Below are 25,946 nucleotides of genomic sequence, written 5' to 3'. Positions count from 1 at the left end.
TAAAAATATTAGTTATTTTTTATTTAATTAACTTAATTAAATACTTCAGAGATTTGGGGCTATTACTAGTGAGGATGGAGGATACACAGGAGAAAGAACCGAAACTAGAGGAAGGAAGAAGAAAGGGAAATCCTTTTGTAACAATGGCACTAAGTACAGTCATGCACTCCATACAATGTTGCAGTCGGTTATGGCTGCATATTCAATGGTGGTCCCTTCAGATTATAATGGGGCTGAGAAATTCCTGTTGCCTAGTGAAGTAGCCAATGTAACTCCATAGCACAGTGTTCACGTGTGTGTGATGATGATGGTGTAAACAAACCTACTGGGCTGCCAATCACTGACAACGATAATAAAAGACTATGCTCCTAGTTTATGTATTTGCAGCACTGCACTCTTTATCATCATATTAATGTACTCCTTCTACTTATTAAAAAATGTTTATTGTGAAACAGTCTTCTGGTTTAAGTTAGCAGCAGCCTCATACTTCTCTGGTTTGCTGCATCTCTGGTTTACTGCATCTCTGGATGCATCTCTTGATCTCATAATTTCTCTTGTGCTTGATTTAATCATATTATATAACCTAGTTTGTGGTAGGCTATACTATCTAGGTATGTGTAATTGTGATGTTTGCACCATTACCTAACAAAGTATTCCTCACAATGTATCCCTGTTATTAAGTGATGCATGACTGTATGTATTACAACTAAAGGATGAATTTGGGCTCTTTTTGACCAATAAGGAAAGGAGCAATCTGCAAGAAAATACTACCATCCTGGTGCCTGTATTTCAGAGTCAAGAAATAAGAAGCAAAACCAGGGGGATTGCAAATTCTGGAGAGTACCTTGGGAATAGGAGTTGCTTGCTAAGAAAGTAGACCTAACTCACTATTAATATTAATGCTCTGGTTAGACAGAAGCAAGATCACATTCCTGCACCTTCCAATTCCCCCAGGGTGCATTTTAGCTTGCCTTTCGTTCACCATAGAGACTCGTGTTACCAATTTAATATGTAAACAGTTTCATTGTTGTTCAGGACCTCTACCTGGAAGGGGTAACAAGGGAATGTTTGCCAGTTCCCTTTAGGAGAAAGGTACCTTAAGACAAGATTTATTTTTCATTTTCTTCTTCAAAATGACACAAGAAACTTAAATACTGACAACGTCAAAAGGAAGACATCAAACACAGGCACATACATAATTTATTGAGTGTACAGTACTGACATGAAGCACGTGCATTCTGAAAGCTCATGCTTACAACTGGAGTTGCAATGAGAATAAGAAATAGTGCAACAGGCATCTGAAGTTCCAGGCAAACGCTGCTTTGAACCTGGTGCGGTGAAACCCACAACTGCCATCCTCAATATCATTCCATCCCAAATCCCTTAGTTTTCTCACGAACATGCGCCAAAGTAACAATGTATTCCCTAAATGACTCAAATCCTTCCTTTTCTTGCTCTGGGGAGGTCTGATGGGGATATATACAGCAAGTTGACTCCTTTATCTTCAAAAACTACAAATGGTGATTTTTGAGCCTAACACTGTGGAGTTCTCAATTTCAAAATGCACTTTTAAACAAAACTTTCTCAAACTTCAGCAGAACAGTTCCTTGAGTGGCTCCCAGAACACACAGGGTTTATTGGAGAATATCCTCGTGAGACCCACTCAAGCTTTCAGAAGCAGAGGTGCTTCCTAGTGATTGTCAAGGAAGTGAAGGAAACCCTGTTTGCAGGGTGATGTCCTCCATACAGCTGCTTAGCAGTGGTTTCTCAGGCATACAATCAGCTCCAACAACAACTCCTACATTAAACAAGAGAATTCAGTCCACCCTGTGCGTGGAGCCAAACGGGCCACTGTGAGGATAACTAAGAGCAACAGGCAAGGGCAGAGCCAACTCCAGGCTTAGACAGTCATTTCCCTTCCATGTAGGATGCAGTGGTGACGTTTCCAAGCACTTTCTCAGCAGCTTCGTTGCCTTCCTTATTTCTACCTTGACTGCACATGCCCTGTTGGATTTCATGGGAGATGATGGCATAATTTCTAAAAGAGCCTTTCAAGTCAGGATATAGCAAGACTCAAAGCTTCATGGGAAATCTGCCTTTAGAGGGATGGAATGATTATGTGGGCCTGTTTTCTTTCCAAATTTATCACTGCCCAGAGAGCTTACTGAATTGATTTTATGCATGGGTGCTTTATTTGTTTCATAGGAGCTGTAGCACTAGGCTTCTGGAGCAAATAGCATTAGGTCTGGAAAAGGATTGGGTCACTAAGGCTTTGTCATCAAGGATCATTGGACACAGATTCAGTGCAATCTTTCAAGTGTTTATTAAGTGATAAATATCAAATAAAGCATATTGGTGTGCACATGCCAAGGAGTGGTGTTTGAAAGCTATTCATGAAGTGACATTCCATTTAAAGCAAAATACAAATCAGCGGTTTTGTCACTGGTCCACTTCAGGTCACCTCTGATTTTTGATCATCTCTTCTATTTTTTCACTCTATGGCATCAATCGGGGAAATAACCTTGGCCTGAGTTTTCTTCTTGGACTATTTCCCCATGGGTCTAGGCTTTGTGACCTACTTCTTTAAAGAAAAGGCAGGAGCAGGGGTGTATAAGGGGGAGTTATAGGTGCTTGTGGATATTTTGATTGACCCATACACTGATTTCAGAAATGAAAACCATCTATGTATTATGTTTAACACTTATTATTCCTTCATGTGGTGGTTGGTGGTAGACTCAGGTTACTTGGGTTTGGTTCTCAGCCTTAAGACCTTGGTGTTGCCGCCTGCAGCAACAATCCCGTGGGAAAGAATCAGAGGCGGACTGGGAATGAACTACTTTATCTTTTTTGTGCTGCTTCCCTGCTTGCTTTTTTGCTTGCTTGCTCGCTTGCTAGTTTATAGAGAAAGAGAGGCTTGCTTGCTTTTAGAGGTGCTACGCTTTCAAAGGTGCTGCTTCTTAGAGGTCTGCTGCTTCTTAGAGGTGCATCCTTCTCCCAGGTGAAGAGAATGTCTTATATACACTAAGGCAGTCAATCAGCTTAGGATTAAGTAGCACAATTGGAGCACGCGCCACGGTACCAGTCAAGAAAGAATGAGGAACATCTGTTGACCATGAGCACGGAAGAGACATCAACCAATCAGGCAAAAGGTCATGAGAGATCCTGCTATGTTAACACTAATTATGCACCACCTCTTGGCCCAATGCCAGCCACCATCTTAGAGCTACTTCCTCAAACAGCTGTGAACATGTCTTTACACCTCGGGCAGGTTAATCAAGCTCTGGTTTTCAGTCCACAATTCTACATTATTTTCATTTTACTGCTGGGGAAGCTCAGGCACAGATAATTTAATAGTTTTCCTGAGACCACACATTTAGTCAGTGGTAAAGCTGAGGTTTGAACCCAGTTAGCTTCCGAGTGTATGAATTTCACACTACCACTTACCGACATCTATTTGTGTAAACATTTAGAACACTTAGTATATGCTTCATATAGAAATATTAATGTAGAAAGCTTGCTATTATTGTTTTACTATTATTAATATTATTCAAAATATTTGTAGAGTGCCATTATGTGTCACTCCACTAGGTGATCAGAGCATGAAGTCAACTAAAGCTGACAGTACTGCCACAGGGATGATGATTTGTTTAGTCAGCTTTTTTGCTACTGTGACCAAAGGACCTGACAAAACGATTAGATGAGGAAAAGTTTACTGGGCTCATGGTTTCAGAGGTCTCAGTTCATAAAAGACTGACTTCATAGCTCTGGGACCGAGGTGAGGCAGAAGAATACTGGGGAGGAGAGCAGCTCAGGACATGGCAATCAGGAAGAAGAAAGAGCTCTGCTCACCAGAGACAAACTATAAACCCCAAAGGCACACATCAAGTGACCCACCTCCTCCAGTCGCACCGTCTACCTTCGGTTACCACTCAGGTAATCCCTGTTAGTGGATTAATCCCCCGATTGGGTTATAACGCTCATCATCTAGTCATTTCACCTTCTTGCCTGTTTCACACATGAGCTTTTGGGGAATATGTTATATCTAGACCATAACAATGATAGATTGGCAGAGAGTGACACTCAAAAAGACACTCAAAGTGTCTAATCATAAGCTAGGATAATGTACAGGGAAGATTCATGGAACTCTAATAGTAACTAATGGGAATCTGACCAGAATTAAGGGGAGAGGCAAGGCTTCCCCAAGAAGTGATGTTTGAACTGAGATTGAAGAATGCGTACCCTCAACTAGGTAAAGCAAGTGGACAGGGCAATGAAGTAGTGTTTGGGGGAAGGTGTTCCAAGCAGAAAGGAAAACAAGCAGTAGCAATGCTCCTTTGGGAAAACTGAAGCTGATAGGTATGTTTCTAGTGCTATGGTTGCAGGAGATGGAGGCGCAGAATGGAGCAGGAGAAACTGTCTGGGAACAGATTTTGCAGGACAACCTGGGGAAGGTCAGGGTTGGATTTTTCTTATGCACAGTCATCGCAGGGTTTAAAGCGGGGAGTAACAGGACAGGCTTCACCTGCACTGTGAAAAGATCATCTGGCAATATGCTCCTCCTGCCTTCCTTCCTAACCTCTGTAGTCCACAGAAAGTGTGGCTGTTCAGAGGGAGGCTGTGGGAACCTCAGTCTCCCTCATCCTTTTCTACTCCTAACATTTTTCAAAACCACCCGTCGACTTTTAATGCTACGATTTTCATTCCCGGAGTACACAAATATCCTTGGTACAAATTCTCTCCTGTCTCCCAGTGAACTTAAGCATGTGTCATAACTTGCTTACTCTAAATGTTAGGAATCATGATAGTCATATCACGACACTCCCAGGATAGCACTGCCGGTCTTAGATGGCTTTCTTTCTCTTGCAAAGTGAAATTTGTAAGTGTTGTTTAATATTCTTTCTTGGCCATTTTTCTAATTTCTATACTCATTATACTCTGCTTTCTTAATTTTCCCCATTGAGTCCTCTATAATTCTTATTCTTTTATCCAACAAATAACTTCTTAAAAAAAACACTCAGTAGACACCAGATTATGCACCGAGTGTTCGGTGGTGAAGAACCACACCCAGTTCCTGTCTTTGTGGAGCTTCTGGGTTAGGTCTGGCACTGGTACACCTCACACTTGGGAGATATATGGTGTTTTCCCAGCAAACTTACCACGATTCCAGATTTTAAACTTCAGAGCTTTCTTGGATGATTCTCTCTCTGCTGGGTGCTCTCTGTCCTATGACCTCAGTTCGTAAATTCTCCCAATTGAGATATTGGGCAGAAGCTTCCTCACGTTCCTCTTCTTTCGATTTTCAGATCTACCATCCTGGTTACAGTTTGTTCTTTTGTACTTGAATTACTGTTTTAATATCCTAACTGGTCCCACGGATCTGAAATCACGCTCTTCTCTAGCCCTTGCCGCATCCTTGATGTCAGATTCATTTTCTTAAAGTGTAACCTGATCAGCTCACCCTCCTTATCATTCCATGGCATCCACATTTCTACTGAAGGGAATTCAACTCTTCAGTGGACACTTGAGCCCCAAACTTTGGGTCCAGGTTTTTCCCCTTCCAGCTTTCTGGAACTACTTCTCTGGTGTTCTCCACACACACCCATGATTCCTTACTTCTGGGTCTTTTGCTATTATGGTTCCCTTCATCTAGAATATCTTCCTGGTGTATGTTATCTGTCACTTCCATCCTTCAAGACCCATCCAGAATACCATTCACTTCCTTAAGTTGTTCTTGAGTTCCCCAGGAAGACATTATCTCTGTCTCCCTTAGCTTGTTAGGAGACAAATACTGATTTTAAAAACTTAGAGTCAGATGTTCATTTTCACAGCTATTTATTAAATATTATGCCAGGTACATTTAAAAATATCTCTCATGTATGGACTCAATTACGTTCTATCTTATAACCCTGTAAACTGAAAGCTTATCCATTTTTTTTTCATATTAAAAACTTTTGTAGAATACTTGCTCTGTCCTGAAATGATGTCCTTGGGTAAACAAAAATGTACTCTTTGAGTTCATTAAGCTAGTGCATGTAAAGAGAAATGGGTTCAGTGCTGACCTGGCAGAAACTTTACTATTTGTTTATTTTTATTTAAAAAGCTTTGTTTTTAATTGCTATATAGTAATTGTATATATTTATAGAGTACAGTGTGATGTTTTGATACATGTATACATAGTGTAATGATTAAATCAGGATATTTGGCATATCATCTTAAACATTTATTATTTCCTTGTGGCAAGAAAATTCAAAATCCTTTTCTCTAGTTACCTTGAAATATATTACTGTTACCTGTAGTCATCCTCCTGGGTGATAGAACACCAGAACTTCTTCCTCTTATCTAACTGGACTTTGGAACTTAGTGATCAATCTCTTCTCATTTCTCTCTCTTCCTTCTCAGCTTATGGTAACTTCTTCTATGAGATAATTTTTTTTTAGATTACATAAATGAGTGATATCATGCAGTATTTGTCTTTCTGTGCCTAGCATATTTCACTTAATGCTCTCCAGCATCTTTCATGTTGTGGAAAATTGCAGGATTTGTTCTTTTTAATGGTTGAATGGTATTTCATTGCTGTGTATTCCATATATAAGCCAAATGCCATATTTTCTTTCCATTCATCTGTTGTTGGACACTTAAGTAATTCCATATTTTGCACTCTGTGAATAGTGCTATAATAAATATGGGAGTGCAGATAGTCTGTTCAACATAGTGATTTCTTTTCCTTTGAATAAATACTAGGAACTTTAATAACTAGAACTTGGACATGCCTTTGCTAAGGAGCAGAATTATTGCTTGTGTATATTAACTAACATGTGTCTGGGTATGGGTGTGGCTGGGGATATTAAAAACAACCAGCCCGGAGTGCAAGTCCCTCTCAAGTGGTGGTTAGCTCATTATGTGCCTTAGTTGCACCTGCAGGAGGGGAACCACAAGAGAGATGCTCTTTTTTTTGTATATTAGTCTTTTATATTTACTTCTTCCTGCTTCTTTGCTGCTTTAGGAGCAAACCAAAATAAAAATCTCCTTTAAACTGTGTCCAAATGGTCATCCTCACCTAGGATATTTATCTGATTGGGAACTTTAGTACTCTAATTTTGAACAAGACTCACCAAGGTGGTGAGAAGGCTTTGGAGCTCAACACCACTGTAAAGATCTTGACCTTACTTCATTATCTAAGAGTTCCTTTATACGTACGCTACAGGGCCCTGCCCACTTCAGAAACTGAAGCACACTTTTTCCGTTAGTGGAGGGAAGGCAGGTTGGTCTTATGACCTCAGTTGTCTGCACACATTTCTCCATATGTAGAAAACCCCGAAGGCCTCCCTTCTCTTTCAGGGGAACAATGATTCATCCTCTTTTCTAGTTTCCGCCAGGGGGGATTTTCCCTTAACACTCCTGCTCTGTGCACCACCTCTTCCTCCTCCTTACAGAAATGGAGTGAATTATAGAGGCGATGGGTTGATGGGTTGATTGGGGAAGTTAATTTATTATAAGTCTGTGCAGGGTGAATTTAGCATGATGTGAATAAAACATTAGGCTCCTCATTTGCACAAAGCATCTCCAAGGCCCTGGCTAGAGACTCTTCAAAGAGTGTTTAAGATTAGTTGCTGCAAAGAAATACTTAAAATGCCCTAAAATCCTACAAGTAATATATGAATGAAACCTGTTAGAGGTTTTCCCAAATTTAACAATAACCCTGCAGGCATTTCCCCTGAATTCTCAATAATAAAATTTTTTTGATTGTCATGCTAAAAGAAAAGATTGAATTATTATTTACCTCTTTGCAGAAAATATTAGAATTATGTTTTGCCACATGAAAAGGTAATCAAACATAATCTATTAAAAACAAATGTAGGAAAAGAGTATTCAGGAATTATTCTAATCAACTGATTAATAAAAGCATTGTGTTTTTTGTGGTTTATAATATCTGGTAGCATTACAAATTTAATATTTGATGTGATTGCACTCATTCTAAATGGGTATTTTCTTTTGTACCTTGGAGTTCTTTCTTTTTTTCTTAAGAATTTCTTGAAATTGTATAGACTTCCAGCTCCTTCAAGCCTGGATCTACCCTGGCCTTTTGCTCTCTGTGCTCTAGAGCAATGAGTGGTAATGACCATTGTGTCTGTCCTAGATCCAAACATCCCCTAGGTGGGCTCTTCCAAGTATTAGATAAGTAGTTCTCAAACTTCAGATTGCATCAGATCACCTGGAGGGTCTGTTCCACTGTCCTTCTTCTCAGGGTTTCTGATTCAGTAGGTCTGAGTGGGACCTAATTTTTCATGTCTAACAAGATCCCAGGTAATGCTGAGGTTGCTACTTCCAGGACCACATTTCGAGAACCAATGCTCTCAGCCAGTGATTGTGTTTGGGCTCCTTGTGTGTCTTGACACACATAAAATATGATGCCTGGGGCAAGTCCTTAGTTTTCTGACAATTGGGTAGGGTATGGGTTATTTTACAAGCTCCCCGTGTGATTTGAATGTACCCTTAAGGTTGAGAAACAGTAGCCTCGACTGTGGACAGAAGTCAGCCTACTCATGTTGCAAATCTAAGCTGTGCCCTTCAATCCAGCATTTTCTGTAATTAGGGTGACGTTTTTTATATTATTTATTGTATATTCCAATAAATATCTTGGTATTCCAATGATCGTAACACCTGAAATCTATTTAAGAAATATTTGTGATATGGATTTTACATATTATGATATAGTATGCAACAATTTAACATATTATTACATTGCTTTTGGCTCCCTTTATTTCCAAAATACAATAGGTATTTGGAAAATCAAAAATTTACATCTTGAGGTGACTTTTTGGGTCATGAAACTATTGATTAAATGTAAGACAAATAAGGGCTCAAAGATTTTACACGTATTCCTCATTTCTGACTAGAAATTGGATTTTATAGATAGTAGATTGGTATGCATATTATATGCATAATTTACCAAACTCTGGAAATCTGAAATGGCTTGATATTTCTTAATAATATTGTTTCCAAATTTTATCTTCTTAATTAATTCCATGCTATTTCCCAATTTTATCTGGTTTAGTAACTTTAAGAAAATGCACTATAATACTCTTTAAATGCTTAATTTATTATTTTTTCTCATCAGAAACAAAATCTCCCATGATGCTTTCTCTATAATAGAGCTGTTAGTGTCTTTCACTGAAAACCGAAAGGACTATGGCACCTCCAGATTTCCCCTTAGAAGGGACCTGACACAGCCAGCCATTGATCCTATAGTGAGCAGTGGCTCCAGAATGAAAGTAATTTCTTCCTTCAAATATCTGGGTGCCTCGTGGAGATGGGAAGTCTTTAACTACTCATTACATCTCTATACTTATTATCATTCCATTTGGAAAACATGTCACAAAGGGCCAAAGAGATCCAGTTATGCTGTCGATTCTGCTTAAATGAATACCTGATGAAGCGATAAACCCGTTTTTAAATGAATTTGCTGCTCCCATCAATTCCTTATGACTCCATTGCAAGCCTGAAAATGTATCAAATAATGAAACTTGATCATCTGACCCTGCTAAGCACTACAAGCAATGTCCCAGGCGTACGTATGGTGAGCTCCTTATTTAAAAAACCTGAAGCCCTCTGCAGAGGAATGTATTTTCATCTTTCGGATAATGCATTAAAAAAATCTGGCTATATATGAAACTTCAATAAATGGCATTGGGTTGTTTGGACAAACATGGACTTAATTTAGGTTAAATCCAGTGTGACGCTGTCGCCGATTTGGTTAGGGGAGAGCTTTACTGTGGAGCAAAATATTCCTGGTTCCTGTGGCTAACTGCTACTGGGCAGATAATCCAAGGAGGCCAAGTTCCAGATGGGGTGCTCTACATGGCAGTTGACATGACACCCCTAGTCAGGTTATCTTCTCTTTCACAGACTTTTGAACTCCATGTGAACAGTCCTTGAGGCAAAGGAATGTATTTCGATCCAAAAGTCATTATCAGGTCTGGCAATTCGCGCCTCCCTTCAGAAGCACAACTTTTATCTGAGTGCCTCATTTTATCCTGGTGAGAGATTAGCATGCCTCACAAGAGCATTGAAACTAATTGTTACAACAAATTAATGAATTACATGTACAGAGGAATTATTCCCTTGCATGAAGAGGGCTAGAAAAGGCAGCGTATATCATTTTTCTTAATAATTTAATTATAATGGAATGATTATTAAAGCACCTCATTCCTGTAGCTCTTCCAGAATTGAAGGCTGAGGTGTGATTTTATCGGTGGCTGGGGATCAGCTAAACCACCTTTCAGTGTCACTCTTCATTTGCTTTTTTCTGATTCCTATGGAGCAGTTTTCAAATAAAAACTGTGACTTGTTGTAATTATGTGTCCCCATGAAATGCAGTGTTGACCCACCAGCATTAGAAAATGGATTTTTAATTTACTTTTTACATCTATGATGCTGCATTTGTACTGAGCTGACCAAGCTTTCAGACTCCACCTTATTTGTGACTGAGCAGCAGCCTAGGTTCCATTTTGCTTTGGGTAACAGCATCTCAATTTTCCTTTGGGGAACTGGCCTTCACTCATTTCAATCCTGTGTGGTTGGCATGGGGTTGATCCCTTTAGTAGGGTCTGGAGTGGGTTTGGGAACCAGTCATTAGAAATGAGAATCCAGCATCTGCTTAGACACATGAATCGGTCTAGGGATGGTCACATTTTGGTGAAACCTGGAATGTTGCTGGGTTTTTTGTTTTTCTCCTGGTGTTGCTAAACTGGTAGGGCATAATTTGAGAACCTGTGTTAGACCTCTGTGCTAATGTCTTTCCATAAGCATATTTGAGGCAAGTAGACCTGAGAGGTGGAGGGGTAGAGATGCCTGTATTTGAGCATCTGGATCCAACTATGCCTGAAGTAGACTCCTGCACTTTAGCATTATGGATGCTAATTTTTTTCTTTTTATTGGATTAAATTGAATTCTATTACACATCATCAAAAGGATCTCTCACACACCCATTTTCTTGTCAATATTCCATGAAATTTAAAAGGAGAAAACTACAGATTTCCCTAAAATTATATCTATGAATTAGGATCCAGTGCTTTGTGTTCCTAGTGGTTTCTCTGAAATACAATCCAGACTGATCCTAAAGCTCCAGAGCTCTTGAGGAAAGAGGGAGCCAAGAGTTTCTTCCTATAAAAAGGAAAAACATGGAAATTTGGAATACTCTCCTGAGAGACTGGGAATGTAGTTCCTCCCTTGGTGTTTGAATGTGAAGGCCCTCATCTCTATTTGCAACCAAGACTTGAGCAAGACAGACAAGCAAGGGACAGACACACAAAACATGTCTTTTTTTGCAAGGTTTATGAATGGCCTATTTTGTAGAACGTCCAATAGTCCAATATTTTACATAAAGGGGAGTTGAGGTGGTTGACAAGTGAGGATAACATATGTGTAGCTGTAGTTTTTCACTTTTTATTTATTTATAACTATTTCAAATGAAAATACATTTAATTAGGGGGAAAAGAGAATGGTGGCCTCAACCCCAGGTCGTCGCATCTTCGTGTCTTTTATCTGAATTTGGTCCTTCCTGTCCTTGGTTTGTGGTGAAGGTTCCACTCTGCCAAGATGTATGGTGCACAGCCTTAAATACCTGATTATGGAGGTCTGGAATCACATGGGAGGGGTCGTTTTAACTGGGATAAAAGTAGCCTCCTCTTGCCTTTTTCCTGCTCGTTGGAAAGTTCTGGGACTCAAAATAGAAGTCAGGCCTTTAAACATCCAATGTCCCATTTCTGGTTGGCCTCAGTTGTTCCCTGGGTCAACAGGCCATATCTCGGGATGGTTAATTGTGGGGGTTGGTGAAGCTAACTGGCTTAGGTGGGAAATAAATGCAGGATCTTGGCATCATTAGCATCCTCTGCTTTCCACCTGAGTAAACTGGGTGTAGAGTGACATGGAAGAAGCTGGCAGGTTTGGCCACAGGCCTAACCCACACCAGGGTCATGTTGCATCTGGAAAGGAAGCCACTGAAGCCCAGACCCTCACTCTTCCATTCCTCAGACCTGTCCACTCACCTCTGAACAATTAAGTAATACCAATAAATTAAAGTCACTTTTAGTCCGGATAGGCTTGATCTTTTAAAATACATTTTTTTCCCTTTTTAAATGCATTTTAAGTACTGAACACAACCTGTAGCTGTCACGGACTGAATTGCACTCCCACTTCCCAATTCTGTGTTGAAGTCCTAACCTCTAGTACCTCAGGATGTGAGCATATTTGGAAAAAGAATGTTTCCCGTCAAAACGAGGTGATTAGGGTAGGTCTAATCCAACATGACAGGTACAATTATAAGAAAAGAAAATTTGGACACGGTCATGCATAGAGGGGAGATGATGCCAAGAGACAGGCAGAAGATGGCCAGCTAGGAGCCAAGGGGAGAGGTCTGAACCAGATCCCTCCCTCACAGCCCTCGGAAAGAGCCAGCCCTGCAGACTCCTTGACTTTGGACTTCTAGACTCCAGAACCGTGAGACAGCAGCACACTTTTGCAGTTTAAGCCATGCGGTGCAGGGCACAGTTTAGGGTGGTCTTAGCAAACTACTACAGAAGGTCAGTATTGTGGGTTCCGTGACTAGCTGTACCTCATCTGTTCTCCTCCGAGAGGGAGCCACTCCATCCTCAGTGAAGCTGCGGGAGGCTCACCCAGGCGCAGAGGGCAATCTAATAGAAATGCCTGCGCTCTGACTCATGCGTTTCACTCCAAGTTTAGCAGTTTCTCCTTTTCCAATAGCAAATGCAGAAAGCTAAAGGAAAGATATTACTCTCCTTAAAGAGGGAAGATGTGAACATTTTAAGAGTAGAATCAAAAGACAACAGTATCAACATCCATGTACCTGCCATCCAAATTCAACAAATGTTGACATAGTACTCTACTTCCTTCAGATCAACAAAATAAATCATTACAGATAATCTTTTATGCTTCTATAGATCATTCCCCTTCCTTCCCCCAAGGCAAATGCTACTATTAATGTGGTTTTTATTTAGTCCATATTTTAATATTTTCACTTTGTATATATTTATCCATAAATAATATGGTACTTCATGTGTTCTTATAAAATGACATAAGTGGCATAACACCCTACATGTCATTCTATAACTTCCTTTTGCATAGTATTTTTATTTTTTAAATTATTAATAGTATTTTTTTACTGAAGATTGAACCCAGGGGTGCTTTGCCACTGAGCCACATTCCCAGCCCTTTTTATATTTTATTTTAAGACAGGTTCTCCCTAAGTTGCTTATGGCCTTGCTAAGTTGCTGAGGCTGCCCTTGAACTTGTGATCCTTCTGCCTCAGCTTCCTGAGTTGCTGGGATTACAGGTGTGCACCACCATGCCTGGTTATAGTATTGTTTCGAGACTTACCTATGTGCACACGCATAGACTTAGCTGACTTACTTTAACTACTCAACAGTGTACTGTGATATTTTTTCTCTAGTAAAAAGAATATACTCAGAGTGATGCTACAATAGGAATTATTGAGCTTGTCCTTTGTGTAAGTATGCAGAAATTGTCCTTAAGGCAATAAAGCTAGAAGCCAACTGGAAGGATCACAGGTAGACACTTCCATTTTCTCTAAATATTGCCAAACTGTCTTCAAGTGAATTGTGTCTTATCATACTTCTAAAGTATCTGAAAATTAGGATTTCCCAACATTCGTGGTATTGTCAGACTTTAATTTGGCAATTGATATAATTTTAAAATGATTACCTATCTTTCTATCTATTCACACTATGTGTATGTATATAAGTACATTGTATACAAATAAATATATAAAAAAGTCTATGGTATTGCTTCCATGTTTTAATATTACATATGAAAGGTATTAAACTTTATATATCCTATTTAAGTTTCCTTTTTCACTCAGTAGATACATGATATTTATCTAAATAGATCTGTACTGTTCTGGTTCACTACTTTTCACTGCTATATATCCATCACATACACATTTAATTTTGTTTAGTCCTCTTCTTTTGCCTTCCTTCTTTCCTTTCTTACTTCCTCCCTCCCTCCCTCTCTCTCTCTTTCCCTTTCTTTCTTTACACAAATGTTATGAATCTTTCTTCCTTCCTTCCTCCTTTCCTGGGAATTGAATCCAGGAATGCTTTACTACTGAGCTACATCCCAATTCCTTTTTACTTTTTATTTTGAGACATGGTGTCAGTAAATTTCCTAAGGCCTCACTAATCTGCTGAGGCTGACTTTGCATATGCAACTCTCCTGCCTCAGTCTCCCAAGTTGCTGGGCTTACAAGTGTGCACTACCATTCCCAGATGCTTTATCCTCATGATGGATATTTAGGATGTTTCTGATCATCTGGCCATGGCTGTGAGCATGCTTATATTTGTTTGCTTGCACATACATGTGAGGGGTTCTCTCTATGGAGTGGAATTGCTGTTATAGTATAAAGATGCCCTCAATCTTATAGACATGACCAAATCATTCTCTAAAGTAGTTCTACTATTTTATGGTCCTTCTAGTGGAGTAGAAGCATTTTCAATATTTTGCATTTTGTCAACATTTACCATTGTTATCTCTTGAACATTTTGTGAATCTGATGGATGAGAAACAACATTTCATTCTGGGTGAAAGTCAGTGTGTGTTTGGTAAAGTCATAAATAGACAAAACAGAAATGCTCTCATTTTCAGCGTTTGCCCACTTCCACGGTGTAGGTCTTCTCACAGTGGCCAAGTCACCAACGTAACATTGCGGTTGTGACAATGCTGAGTTTGGAAGAGAGGTATGATTCCGCAGCATGGTGACACAACTGGCTTCTTGTGGCTCAACACTGGTCACATTTTGAGCCTCTTTCTGTATGTTTGTGTTTGTGTGTATTTTGCCATGTATGTTTCTTATTCAATGAAATTTCTGTTCCTACTTCTGGCCATTTTTCTGTTAAAGTATTTATTATTGATTTCTAAGAGTAAATTATAAATTTTGGCTACTAATTACTGGTTGGTTATGTACAATAAATGTCTTTTCTCAGACTTTCCAGTCTTTTTCTTTTAGTGGTGTATTTTGTTGCACAGTTGTTTTTTATTTCAATGTAAACAAGTTTGTAATTCTTATTTTATGTTTTGTGCTTTGTGTTTACACTTCTTTCCTACTCTAAAATTATATATATGCCTCTATGAATTATATTTTCAATTTTTAAAAGTGTTTACCTCAATTTCTAACATATTTAATCTTCCTAGAAATGACTTTTGTGTAAGAAATAAACTAGGGATCTTATTTCAACTACCCAAGTAACACTTGTTTAATATGCCATTTGTTTCTCATTGATCTAAAATGTTATCAGTCTCATAAATCAAATGCATAAGTTCTTCATAGTTTCATCAGTTTGTCTCATTGGCACATCTACCTATTTATGTATCATTATCATACTATCTCAAGCTATAATGATGAACATTCCCATCTCTTTTTCTTCCTGAAAATCATTTGGAACATTTTTTTTCTTTTTGCCTTGCAATATAGAACTTTTATTTTTAACATGATTTCTGTACATCAGAAGTATGAGAATAATCCTTTTACAAATGGAACCAATTTTACTGGGAAAAAACACAACAAAACTAAACCAATATTTGATGTGAATACACAGGAGATTGTTTCACATCCAACCAAGAAGTCTGCTACAGTCCCTTTCAGCTTTGCCATTGACTCCTCTGAAATTTTCCCTTCAGCCCTGTTACTGCCCAGCAGGTCTTGGTGTTAGCTGATAATATGAGACAAGAAAACATTCTTAGGTGTTGTGATCTTTCTGGGTTCTAGTTTATCAAATACTCCCTTATACCTGCATAGATAACAGTCACTTGCTCTTGAATAGCCATGGGAAAACACTGTCCTTGCTTTAGCGACTCTGGCAGATGTGCACCACAAATCAAGAGCTTTTGAGCATCAAGATCAGAACCCATAGGAGAAAGAGCAGCAACCTCATGATACTGAGCCAGTGCCAGCTTCCCGGTACCTGCTGCCTGCTGCATAGCCCTGGTTCTGGTTGCAGATTTAACACTGGGACAAAACATTAATGGCAGAGCAGATAACTTCACAGAATAATTCTGTTTCCAGGAAGACCTGTATGTCACTGAGAGAAATGACATTCATTGGAATGTAAGCAGATTCGTCACCAACTGGGTTTCTAAGACTGGTAAGGCCATCTAGGAGCCAACACCAGAGGAATCATTCATTTTAGCTGCTCTCTCCAGCAGCCAGGAGTGTAGGTAAAACACATCCTCAGGATAGGTCTCGTGATCAGAGGGTCATTGGAACAACAGAGACAGCGTGCTTGGATAAGTTATCACAGAAGATCAAAGTTAAGTTTGCCATTAGCTCTGAAATACTCTCCCAGGGAACAGCAGAGTAGGAGTCAGGCACTGCAGTTGGGGTGGCTTCAGAAGCAGAAGTTGACACCGTGATGATGTTCTTCCTGGCATTTGCATCTGTAAGTCTCTTCACCAGCGGGGCAGCAGTGGATGGCTTCTGCCCAGTGGCAGCATAGACACAGCATAGCTGCTTTTCCTCAGTTCCATCACTGAAACTTCTGGTTAATGATCGCATCACCAGCAGACAATGCTACCTGTCACCAGCAACCAGCCCAAGTAACCACAACCAACTGACGCCATGCTATCCACGGCCCTCATGCCGGTCTGCACTGGGTCCTGCATAGAGATTGATCCCAGGGGCTTTCAGACCCTTTCCATTAATGAAAAGCAGAAAGGAAGGTCAAGGCAGCTGCCCTCATTTGGTACTTGTTATGGTATGAAAATGAGGTTTCCCCCAAAGCTCCAGAATCAATGCAAGTGGCAAAAAATGATCAGGTTATGGGAGCTTTAACCTAATCAGTTGATCACTCCATTAGACAGACTATTAATTTGAATGAACTAACTGGGTGGCAACTGTAGGTAGGTGTGACATAGTGGGAGTAAGCAAGTTAGGTCACTGGGATCATGACTCGGGGGTTTATATTTTATCCCTGGCTTCTTATACTTATTCTCTCTGTCTGCTTCTTGGCTGCGGTGTCCTGTGCTGCCTTTCTCCACCATTCCCTTCTGCCATGATGTTCTGCCTCACCTTGGATCCAGAACTATGGATTCAGCTGTCCATGGACTGAATGTCTGAAACTGTGAGCCAAAATAAACTCTTCCTCCTCTTAATTTGTTCTTGTCAGGTATTTTTGTTACAGAGACGAAAAAATGGACTAACACAATACTCTGGGCAGTATTGTATGGTGGTTAAGGGTGTGAATACTAGAGACAAATTGCAAAAGAATCTTGATTTCTCTGTTACTTTTTGCCTGACCTTGGGTACATTTTTAATCTATGCCTCTGTCTTCTCCTACATAAAATGGCCATAATAGTAGTACCTACCTTATAGATATGGTTATTAAGGAGTATTGCAGAGTTGTATTTAAAGCCCTTAGAAAATTGCTGATTAGCAGAAAGTACTAATAAGTATTTGCTATTATTCCAAAAATAAATTTAGAATAAACTTATAGGGCTTCCTAAAATATTCTACCAAAAATTTCATGGGAATTTCATTGAGTTTATGTGTTTACTTGGGGGACAATTGACATTTTTATGATATTGAATTTTCCTTTGCATCCAAGTAGCATATTTCTTCAAATATTTGTCTTCCTTATTAATACATTTAAAATTTCTTTCATAATATTTATGTAGATCTTTTATTGTATCTCATATAAAGTTTACCTTTTATTTTTTGCCATTATTACATATTGTAGCCTAGAATTTTGGACATTTTCTTTGATAAGAGTTTTAAAATCAGGATAAGTTTTATAACATTTTGAAAGGATTATGATAAGACCATTATTAAATTAGTAGATTTATTTGGGAAGAACTTTTGTCTTTGTAATATTCCATTTATATATGTGGTATATTTTTTATTTATTTTGAATTTTTTTGTCCTTGATTAATGTCTTTCAAAACATGTAAATGTTATACTTAGGTACTTTATATTGTTGGTTGCCACTCTGAAGAACTTTATTTCCATTACCTGTTTTTATTTGTGTGTGACTATAGACAGGGATGCCATTGAGTTTTTCCTTTTGGACTTGTTGCTGAAATTATTGTTTTTATAGTTTTATATTTTCTTGGATTTCACATGTAAACAATCATCTCATCTGCAAATAATAGCCATTGTGTCTTATTTTTTGGTATAAGTAATATTTATTTCTTTTATCATTTTCTTATTGACTGTGAATTTCAAAAATATGTTGTACTGTAGGAAAGATAGAACATAAATGTGGACAATTTTCTTTGAACAATTAGTGGTAAGGTGAAATCTGAAATCATATCAATATATTCTTTGCAATCTCTTGTACTGATGTCCATTAATATTTCTTGCACTTTCTTTTGCATCTGCTTGATTTTGTAACAGTATGCATTGTCATTTGGAAAACACTAGTTCACTGAATTATGCAGATTATCTGAGGGATGGATTTTATTATATAGCACCAAAAAAAAAAAGAACACATTTATGAATATAACCACCGATCTTGCTAGAACAGTTATTACCTATTGCTAAGTCATCACACCAATGGATACAAAAAATTTTCCAAAATTCTGATTTTCACTTGAAAGCTTAAACTTTATCATTGGCAATAGATATTGTTGTTAGTTGTTATCCTTGAAGTGTCAGACTTACTACATTTATTTTTGAGAAAAATATATGCCAAAACCCAAACATGGATAGCTATAGTTTGTTTATCATTCTTTCAAGTATAGACGATGTTCCATGGAAAAAAATGGTAGTTCATTTCACAATCAAACACCGGAACAGTAGCTTTTCCTCAAGAAAACAGAAATACTCCATATGCAACAGGAAGTGCTTTATTTGTACTTTGTATTCTGTCACACTGAATATTAAAAAGACATGTACTCAAGGGTTGAGATTTAATAAGATTAATAATATCACCACATGAAGGACATTCATGAGCAAAACTGGCTTTGTGGAGTGTGGTAGGGATTTGTGTGTTGCTTTCTACATGTGCCTGTGAAAACTGCAGAACTCTCAGCACAGGACAGTCTGTTCCAACCACGGCACTAAGGGATGAACCAAACTCAAGCATGACTTCTATCAACAGACACCCGCATCCCTGGGACAGTCCCAGCCCTCCCTGAAGAGCCCGCCTGAGAAATCAGTGCTGGCCAACACACGCCCAAGGACAGGGTCCTGACTCTCCTTTCTTAGAGCAATTATCAAAATGTCAAAATGGGCTCACAGTTTTAAGTAGGTAATACTTGCTACTCTCAAGAGCCTGGGTGTCATTCCTTTAAAATGTGATGTCAAGAAGGATAAGGCCTCTGTCCCCCAGATTCTGTGGAAGATAGGACACTGTCCTGGAAAACTGGAAGCTATTGGTCACACTGGTCTGTTCATAACAACATTGACCAATCCTTTGTACCTTGACACTACTACAATTCTACGTTCTTTCTTGAAAATGCCCAAATCATCTCTACCCAAATTGGAATAGAGCTCAATTTTTTTTCCAGCTGTCATTTTACTGAGTACAATCTGCTCTCTCTGACTTAACTAACGCCCTGCTATGTTGACTTTGGAAAGTGGCAGTGACTTCTGGTACACTAATACCTTGACTTGAGCAGTTTTATCCACTGTAGCTTTTGTAATATCAGAGCAAATGTAACACAAGAAAAGTGGCAAATAACAGCATACTCTGTAAAAATAGTCTTGGCCTAGTGTATCCTTTCTTCTTTTTTTTTTTAGATATTTCTTTCATAAGTAACATGATGCTAAATCGAAAACATCTTATCTGAGGGTCTTTTATTAGATAATTTTAATCCATTTATATTTGTTGTTATTACTGATTTATTTGAACTTAATTAAAAATCTTTTATTTTCTGTTACCATGTTTTTTTCTCTCCCCTTTATTCTGACTTAGATTGACACATTTTTCTCATCTTTTAAATCCTTACTTTCACATCGGCCTTCAAATTAATTTGTACTTCAATTGTATTGAGGGAGGGAATCCTTTATCAAACATATTAAACTTTTGATTTAACTAAGTTTTAATTTCCAGGAGTTCTAATGGCTTTTTTCTTATCTACCTATTCTTATTTGTATCTGCATGCTTTGATTTCATAATTTTTGTTCTTATGCTACAGATGTTATGAATTTCTTGAAGATATAAAACATTTCTTTTTTGAAGTCATTTTAGACTTCCTGATTGGGTTTTATTTCCTTAGCTTTGCTATTTTTAATATGCTTGAAATTTCAGCTTGCAAGCTCATCCTGAGTGACAATTCCTTTTCACAGCTTCTGTGCTTCTAATTTCCTTTCTTTGACTTTGTAGACTCAATCTCTCCTATGAAGAGCCAGTTTTTGTAATGATGTCTCTATGCTCTTGTTCCATGGTGATATCAGAGAAAGTGAAGACCCAGTTATGATCCTTCAGGCCGCCAGTGTCTGGGGGTTTTCACAGGCTCTTCAATTAAAAAAAAAAAAAAAAAAAGAATGCATATATGTCAATATACTATTAAAATTCCTGGGATCTGGTTGATCTGGTGACTGTAGACTCCACTTACCTCTGTTTTCTTTGTGTTCTATTTTCAGCTCTTTGACATATTTATATATAGCTTGAATTTTCATGTTTTACATCTTTTTAAAGGATCCAATCTTTTGGTGCTTCTGTGGAGTGTCATAGAGAAGATTGTTCATTAATTCAAGGCACCGTCTTGACTAGAAGCCTTTAGGCTATTTCTTTAGGAAGTTCTATTGAATAAAAATGTCAGCCTAAATAATAATACAACAGAAATAAGGGTACTGGATTAATTAGTAGAATGTTTAGAACAGAGACAATTATGTATATTGAATTTTCTGCAGCAGTCACCAGTGTCTTATATGTAATAGGCACTCAGCAGCCATCAAACTCTTGGCATTGAGATTTCACATTTGTGGTTTTGGGTTTTCCTATGACCTCTGCAGGGTTCTGAAATCTTGCTGCTCCCAGTACCTGCATCTCAATATAACCATGTTCTTTATTCTTTATCAAGTGATCTTTATTGGATGTCATCAAGTGCTTACAACTATATTTTTTAAGTGTGTAGAATAGAGGTGAGATAGAGATTTGGTTTGATACAAATGTAAAAACTGTCAAACTTTTGATCAGGTATGGAAAGGAAGCATGATTTTTAGTAGTATATGATTTTGGAGAAAAACATGATCCTTTGTAATAAAGTTCTGAATTTAAGGATAATAGGGGACTTGATTCCTCATGAATATCAAATGTCTACTGTAAATATTTGTTAACTTCATATAATTCAAACTTGTTTTTGAAGTTGTCTATGGGATAAGATTTGGAAAGCAACAGGAAGAAGACTCCACTGTCCCTAAATTCTTACTCTACTATCACATCATGAGAGATACATTATACTTTTAGTACAGATTGGGCATCTCAAATCCAAAAATCCCAAATCTAAAATACTCCAAAGTCCAAAACATTTTGAGTGCTGAAATGCCACCACAAGTGGAAAAGTCCACACCTGGCCCACTGCGATGGGTCACAGCCAAGATGCACAGTCACTGAAAGTGTTATATGAAATTACCTTCAGGCTATGTGTCTATGGTGGATATGAAGAAATGACTTTTGTGTTTATATTTGGGTTCCATCCCTAAGATAGCCCATTGTATATCCAAATATTCCCAAATCTAAAAAAGTTCCCAAATACTTCTGTTTCCAAGCATTTCAGATAAGGGCCACTTGACCTGTATTGACCTCTTCCTGATGATGTGTCTTAACATTTGTATACATCTGTTAATGTGGTGGGAATAAGCATATTGTCACAACACTTTAGACTAAAGGTTTTCAGACCATTCCCCCAATGCTTGTTGAGCTTCTATGTGTCAGAGACTGTTCTAGATACTACAGATGATATAAGGATGGAAAATAAGCATATTTGGGGGGAAACTCACAGCTCTGATGAAAAAGGAGAGAAAGAAATATTAAAGCATAAGGTAATAGGTGCTGGCACGATGCATGAGCAACGCTGTCCTCTGACAGCTCAAGGAAGCAACAGTAAGAATTCCAATTAAGGAATTAAGGAAAGTCTTCAGAGACATCACATTTGTGTGTTGTGAAGGACTGGTAGGAATTTTCCTAGTAGGAAAAGATGGGAATGACATCTCTGAGGACACACGGGCATCTTGAGAATAAGTCCAGCTCTGGAAGGTGGGAGGATGGGGAAAGAAATAGGCTCTGGGAAAAGGGTAGGGAAGTCAAAGACAAAGTTCATTTTTGTAAGAAAAATCCTTTATTCCATGATATGAGGCCTGAGACTGAAAAAGACCTCAGCCTAAGACCTCAGTGATTTTTTCTTTCTTTCTTTCTTTCTTTCTTTCTTTCTTTCTTTCTTTCTTTCTTTCTTTCTTTCCTTCTTTTCTTTTCTTTCTTTCTTTTCTTTCTTTTCTTTTCTTTCTTTTCTTTCCTTTCTTTCTTTTTTTCTTTCTTTCTTTCTTTCTTTCTTTCTTTCTTTCTTTCTTTCTTTCTTTCTTTCTTGTCTGGGGTAGAGTGAGGAATATTCTTGCTTAGAAGTTGAAAGGTGTTTCATTTCTAGATAAATTCCACTATTTATTAATCATATAATAACAAAGAACTCAATTTCTTCAGTAAGAGAACACAATAATAACAATTGCTCAGCCCCTGCAGTGAGTTCTTAAAGTATAAAATTAAATAATATATTTGAAAAAATGTTGAAATTTTAAAATATTATACAATTATAAGATAAAGTATGATGTTTCGTTCAGCAAATTATTGGATCAGCATGTTATTGGATCAGACTGACATAGGAATTACCAGGTAGGTATGAGACCCGTGAACCTGTAGAATGGTACAGGAGGATTTTGCTCGGAGGACATTTTATGGATTGTGTTTGGGTTGCTGCTCAGTGAACTCTCATATACACATGGTCAACCCTGGTCTTCCATTTTGCAGGCAGGGATATGAATGATATATGACTATAGTTGAGGATGGGCAAACCCACCTATAATATAAAGATCAGTTCAGACAAATGCCACTTGGTCAGAGGATAGGAGCATCACCATTGTACACAGAGAAGCACTACCTTAGGCACACATAAAAGTGATTTAACCTATTCCTTCTTCAGAAAGAATAACTGTCCTTGATATTCATAGGCATTGGTACTGGAACCTCCCAAGGATATGAGTATCTGTAGCTACCTGGGATCTGTATATAAAATGGTATAGTGTTTGCATTAAAACCTAGACACATCCTCTTGTGTATTCTAAATCATCTCTAGATTATTTATAATGCCTGATACATTATAAATACTATGTGAATTGTTATATTGTTGAGAGAGAAATGACAAAAGAAAAAAACCTGTACATGTTCAATATAGATGCAATTATTTCTTTCCAACTATTTTCAATCTGCCATTGGTGAAATCCACAGATGTGGAACCTACAGGTGCAGAGGACCAACTATACTTGCTAATTCAGCAGATACTGGACACTGGACACACATCTTCATTACACTATTTTTTTGTATTTTAGGGAAGAGCATTCTTGCCTTTGTTTTTTGTGCATGATACAAAATTAACTAACATAATAAACTAAAGATGCAACCTTGGATTTTGTGAAAGTTAAGGAAAATTTAATGCCAAGAGCTCTACATCTGCAACTGAAATTAGTCCCAGTGCACCCCTTCTGCTCTCAGATCCTGGACAAGCCAATAAAATACTAGAAGACATGCAATACAATGAAAATTGGTTCTTTGGGTATCATAGCATCTTGACTTAGAAGGGCTTTAACCTTGGCCTTGTGCTTCCTGTGGGGCCTGTTGCTGATGCTGCTCAAGTGCTGGAAATATCCAGCAGTATAAAGAATTTTTCATCTGAGTAAAATTAAAAATGAAACCTTCAAAGTCTTATTGATTCTAGACATGTTCTATATGCATTAAATTGAACCTAATGGACTGAGAAATGAGCATTTCAGCACATATAGGTAAGAATTATTTGTGTGAGAATAAATTGCTCACATGCCCTTTATCCAGCAATACATGTATCTGTCGACATGGGTGTATAACACTAAAGCATTCTGTTGAATATTTCTAAGATAACTGAGAATCAGTTTTCATTCAGGCCACTAAATTCTGTTCATGGCTAATCCATCATTAGCTCTTGACTTTGCTTCTCTAAAATACTGATGAATATTTGACTATGGGAAACGTGAATGAGATTTTAGCATGAAGAGCATATGGAAGAATATATTGCTCTGTAATGTTTGTGATCTCCTGATCGAAGTTGCAATGTATTATTTGGCTTGCTTCCATGGCCCAGTTCTGTATTCTATTCATGTGCAATCTTACCTACCTTGTGATTTTAACTGTCATCTATGTTGTTAAGACACTTCAACCTGTATTCCTATCTTGACCTTGGCCATCAACTTCCAGTGGATCCTGGAGAGATACTTAAATCTTACTGGGGCTTGGAATTCAACACATCTAAAGTTTAACTCATTGTAATTCCACAAACCAAACCAAATTCTCCTGTACTTCAGGCTTCCCTCAAGCTGTATGGCTACTTCCCTTCAATTGCCGTATTCAGTCAGTTGCCAAGTCCTCCCAATGGTCTTGCCTAAATTTAGCTTGAATGGACCCAGTTTATTTTACCCTCTGGTCTGTTTCCCAGATGCATTTGCATGGTGTAGTTAGAATCAGAATCCTCTCTCCAAGGAGCACAGTTGACTGTGCTTCTTCCCGTGAGAACCCCTTGGTGATTCCCTAACTCTGTAGACTGAAGCATGGCTTCCTAGCAGGGTTCACAGGGCCCTTGCTGGCTTGGCCGCCCCCAACTCCCTGGCTTTTCCTCTCAGTCTGAGTGAACCTCGGGTGTGCTTGTAGCTCTCTGCACGTGCTTGGGTGCGCCCCAGCCATGTTTTTATTCATGGTGCTCCTTCAGCTGCATCTCTTTGCATCTCATTAGCCCTTTCTCATCTTTCAAGACTCAACATCTTTTTTCTCCAGAAAGTCCTCTCTGAAATTCAATTTAAAATAGTAAATGCTCGCTCACGCGTCTTCACATCCTCTGCAAAACTCTGTGTACTGAATTTTTACTGACAGTTTTTGTCTCCTCTTCACTAGATTATAAGATTGTTGAGAAAAGTCCTATTTTGTACTCATCTTTGCATCCACAAAATCAAACCAGTGCCTTTCATGTGGTAAATAATAAAGGATTCTTGCTAAATTGTCTTTGAGTTAGATTAATATACTCAATAGTTTTATATAAGGTTTCCTTTCTTTGAGAGTTCTGGGCAATTTGATTATTGAAAAACACCTTGGAAGAATTATTAATTGAGATGCTGTCTGCGTCACCTGAAAACAGGTTGTAAGCAACCGTTGTATTTTTAAGAAGCCCTAATGGATGGACATCAAAGCGTCAGCTTAGTTTTTTAAGATACCGACTACCAGTTTTTGGGACCTGGTTGTCCTTCTGGGATTCATGGTTGCTGCTATCATATATCATAAGTACTATCAATATGTTTGATGTATTGGACATGTAAATACCTTTATATAAATTACTCCTAATAATTAATGACCATCAAATTGACTCATTCAGTCTCTGAGCTCCCTTCCAGTTTTGAACTTTCCCTCACTGCTGAAGAAATCTCAGGACCAATGAAAAGTTTCGACTTTATCACGGATGCTGGATCGGAACATCCTTTGATCATGTCGGTCATCTGCAATCTCCAAGAGTAGCCCCATCATATGGCCAGCTGCATCCCATTGAAGAGAAGCTCAAATGCTTCATATTAATGTGCTCTCTTGATCATTTTGATAAGCTCTCTCTCATCCTAAGAATCTCAAATGTAGAGGCCAAAGAGTCTAATTTCTCTGAAGAAATAGGTTAACAACCAAAACAAAAAAGTTCCA

At 38.2% G+C, this 25,946-nt stretch overlaps 1 pseudogene; it reads right to left on the bottom strand.

Moving 5' to 3' along the window:
* Positions 1-25,744, bottom strand: part of LOC124979531 (ATP synthase subunit alpha, mitochondrial-like) — a 49,837-nt pseudogene extending 24,093 nt beyond the window's left edge.
* Positions 25,745-25,946: the final 202 nt, after the last annotated feature.

The sequence above is a fragment of the Sciurus carolinensis genome, chromosome 3 (assembly GCF_902686445.1).
Source record: "Sciurus carolinensis chromosome 3, mSciCar1.2, whole genome shotgun sequence".
Lineage (NCBI taxonomy): Eukaryota > Metazoa > Chordata > Mammalia > Rodentia > Sciuridae > Sciurus > Sciurus carolinensis.
Note: the sequence above shows the minus strand (reverse complement) of the source record. Positions and strands in the feature narration are given on the sequence as shown.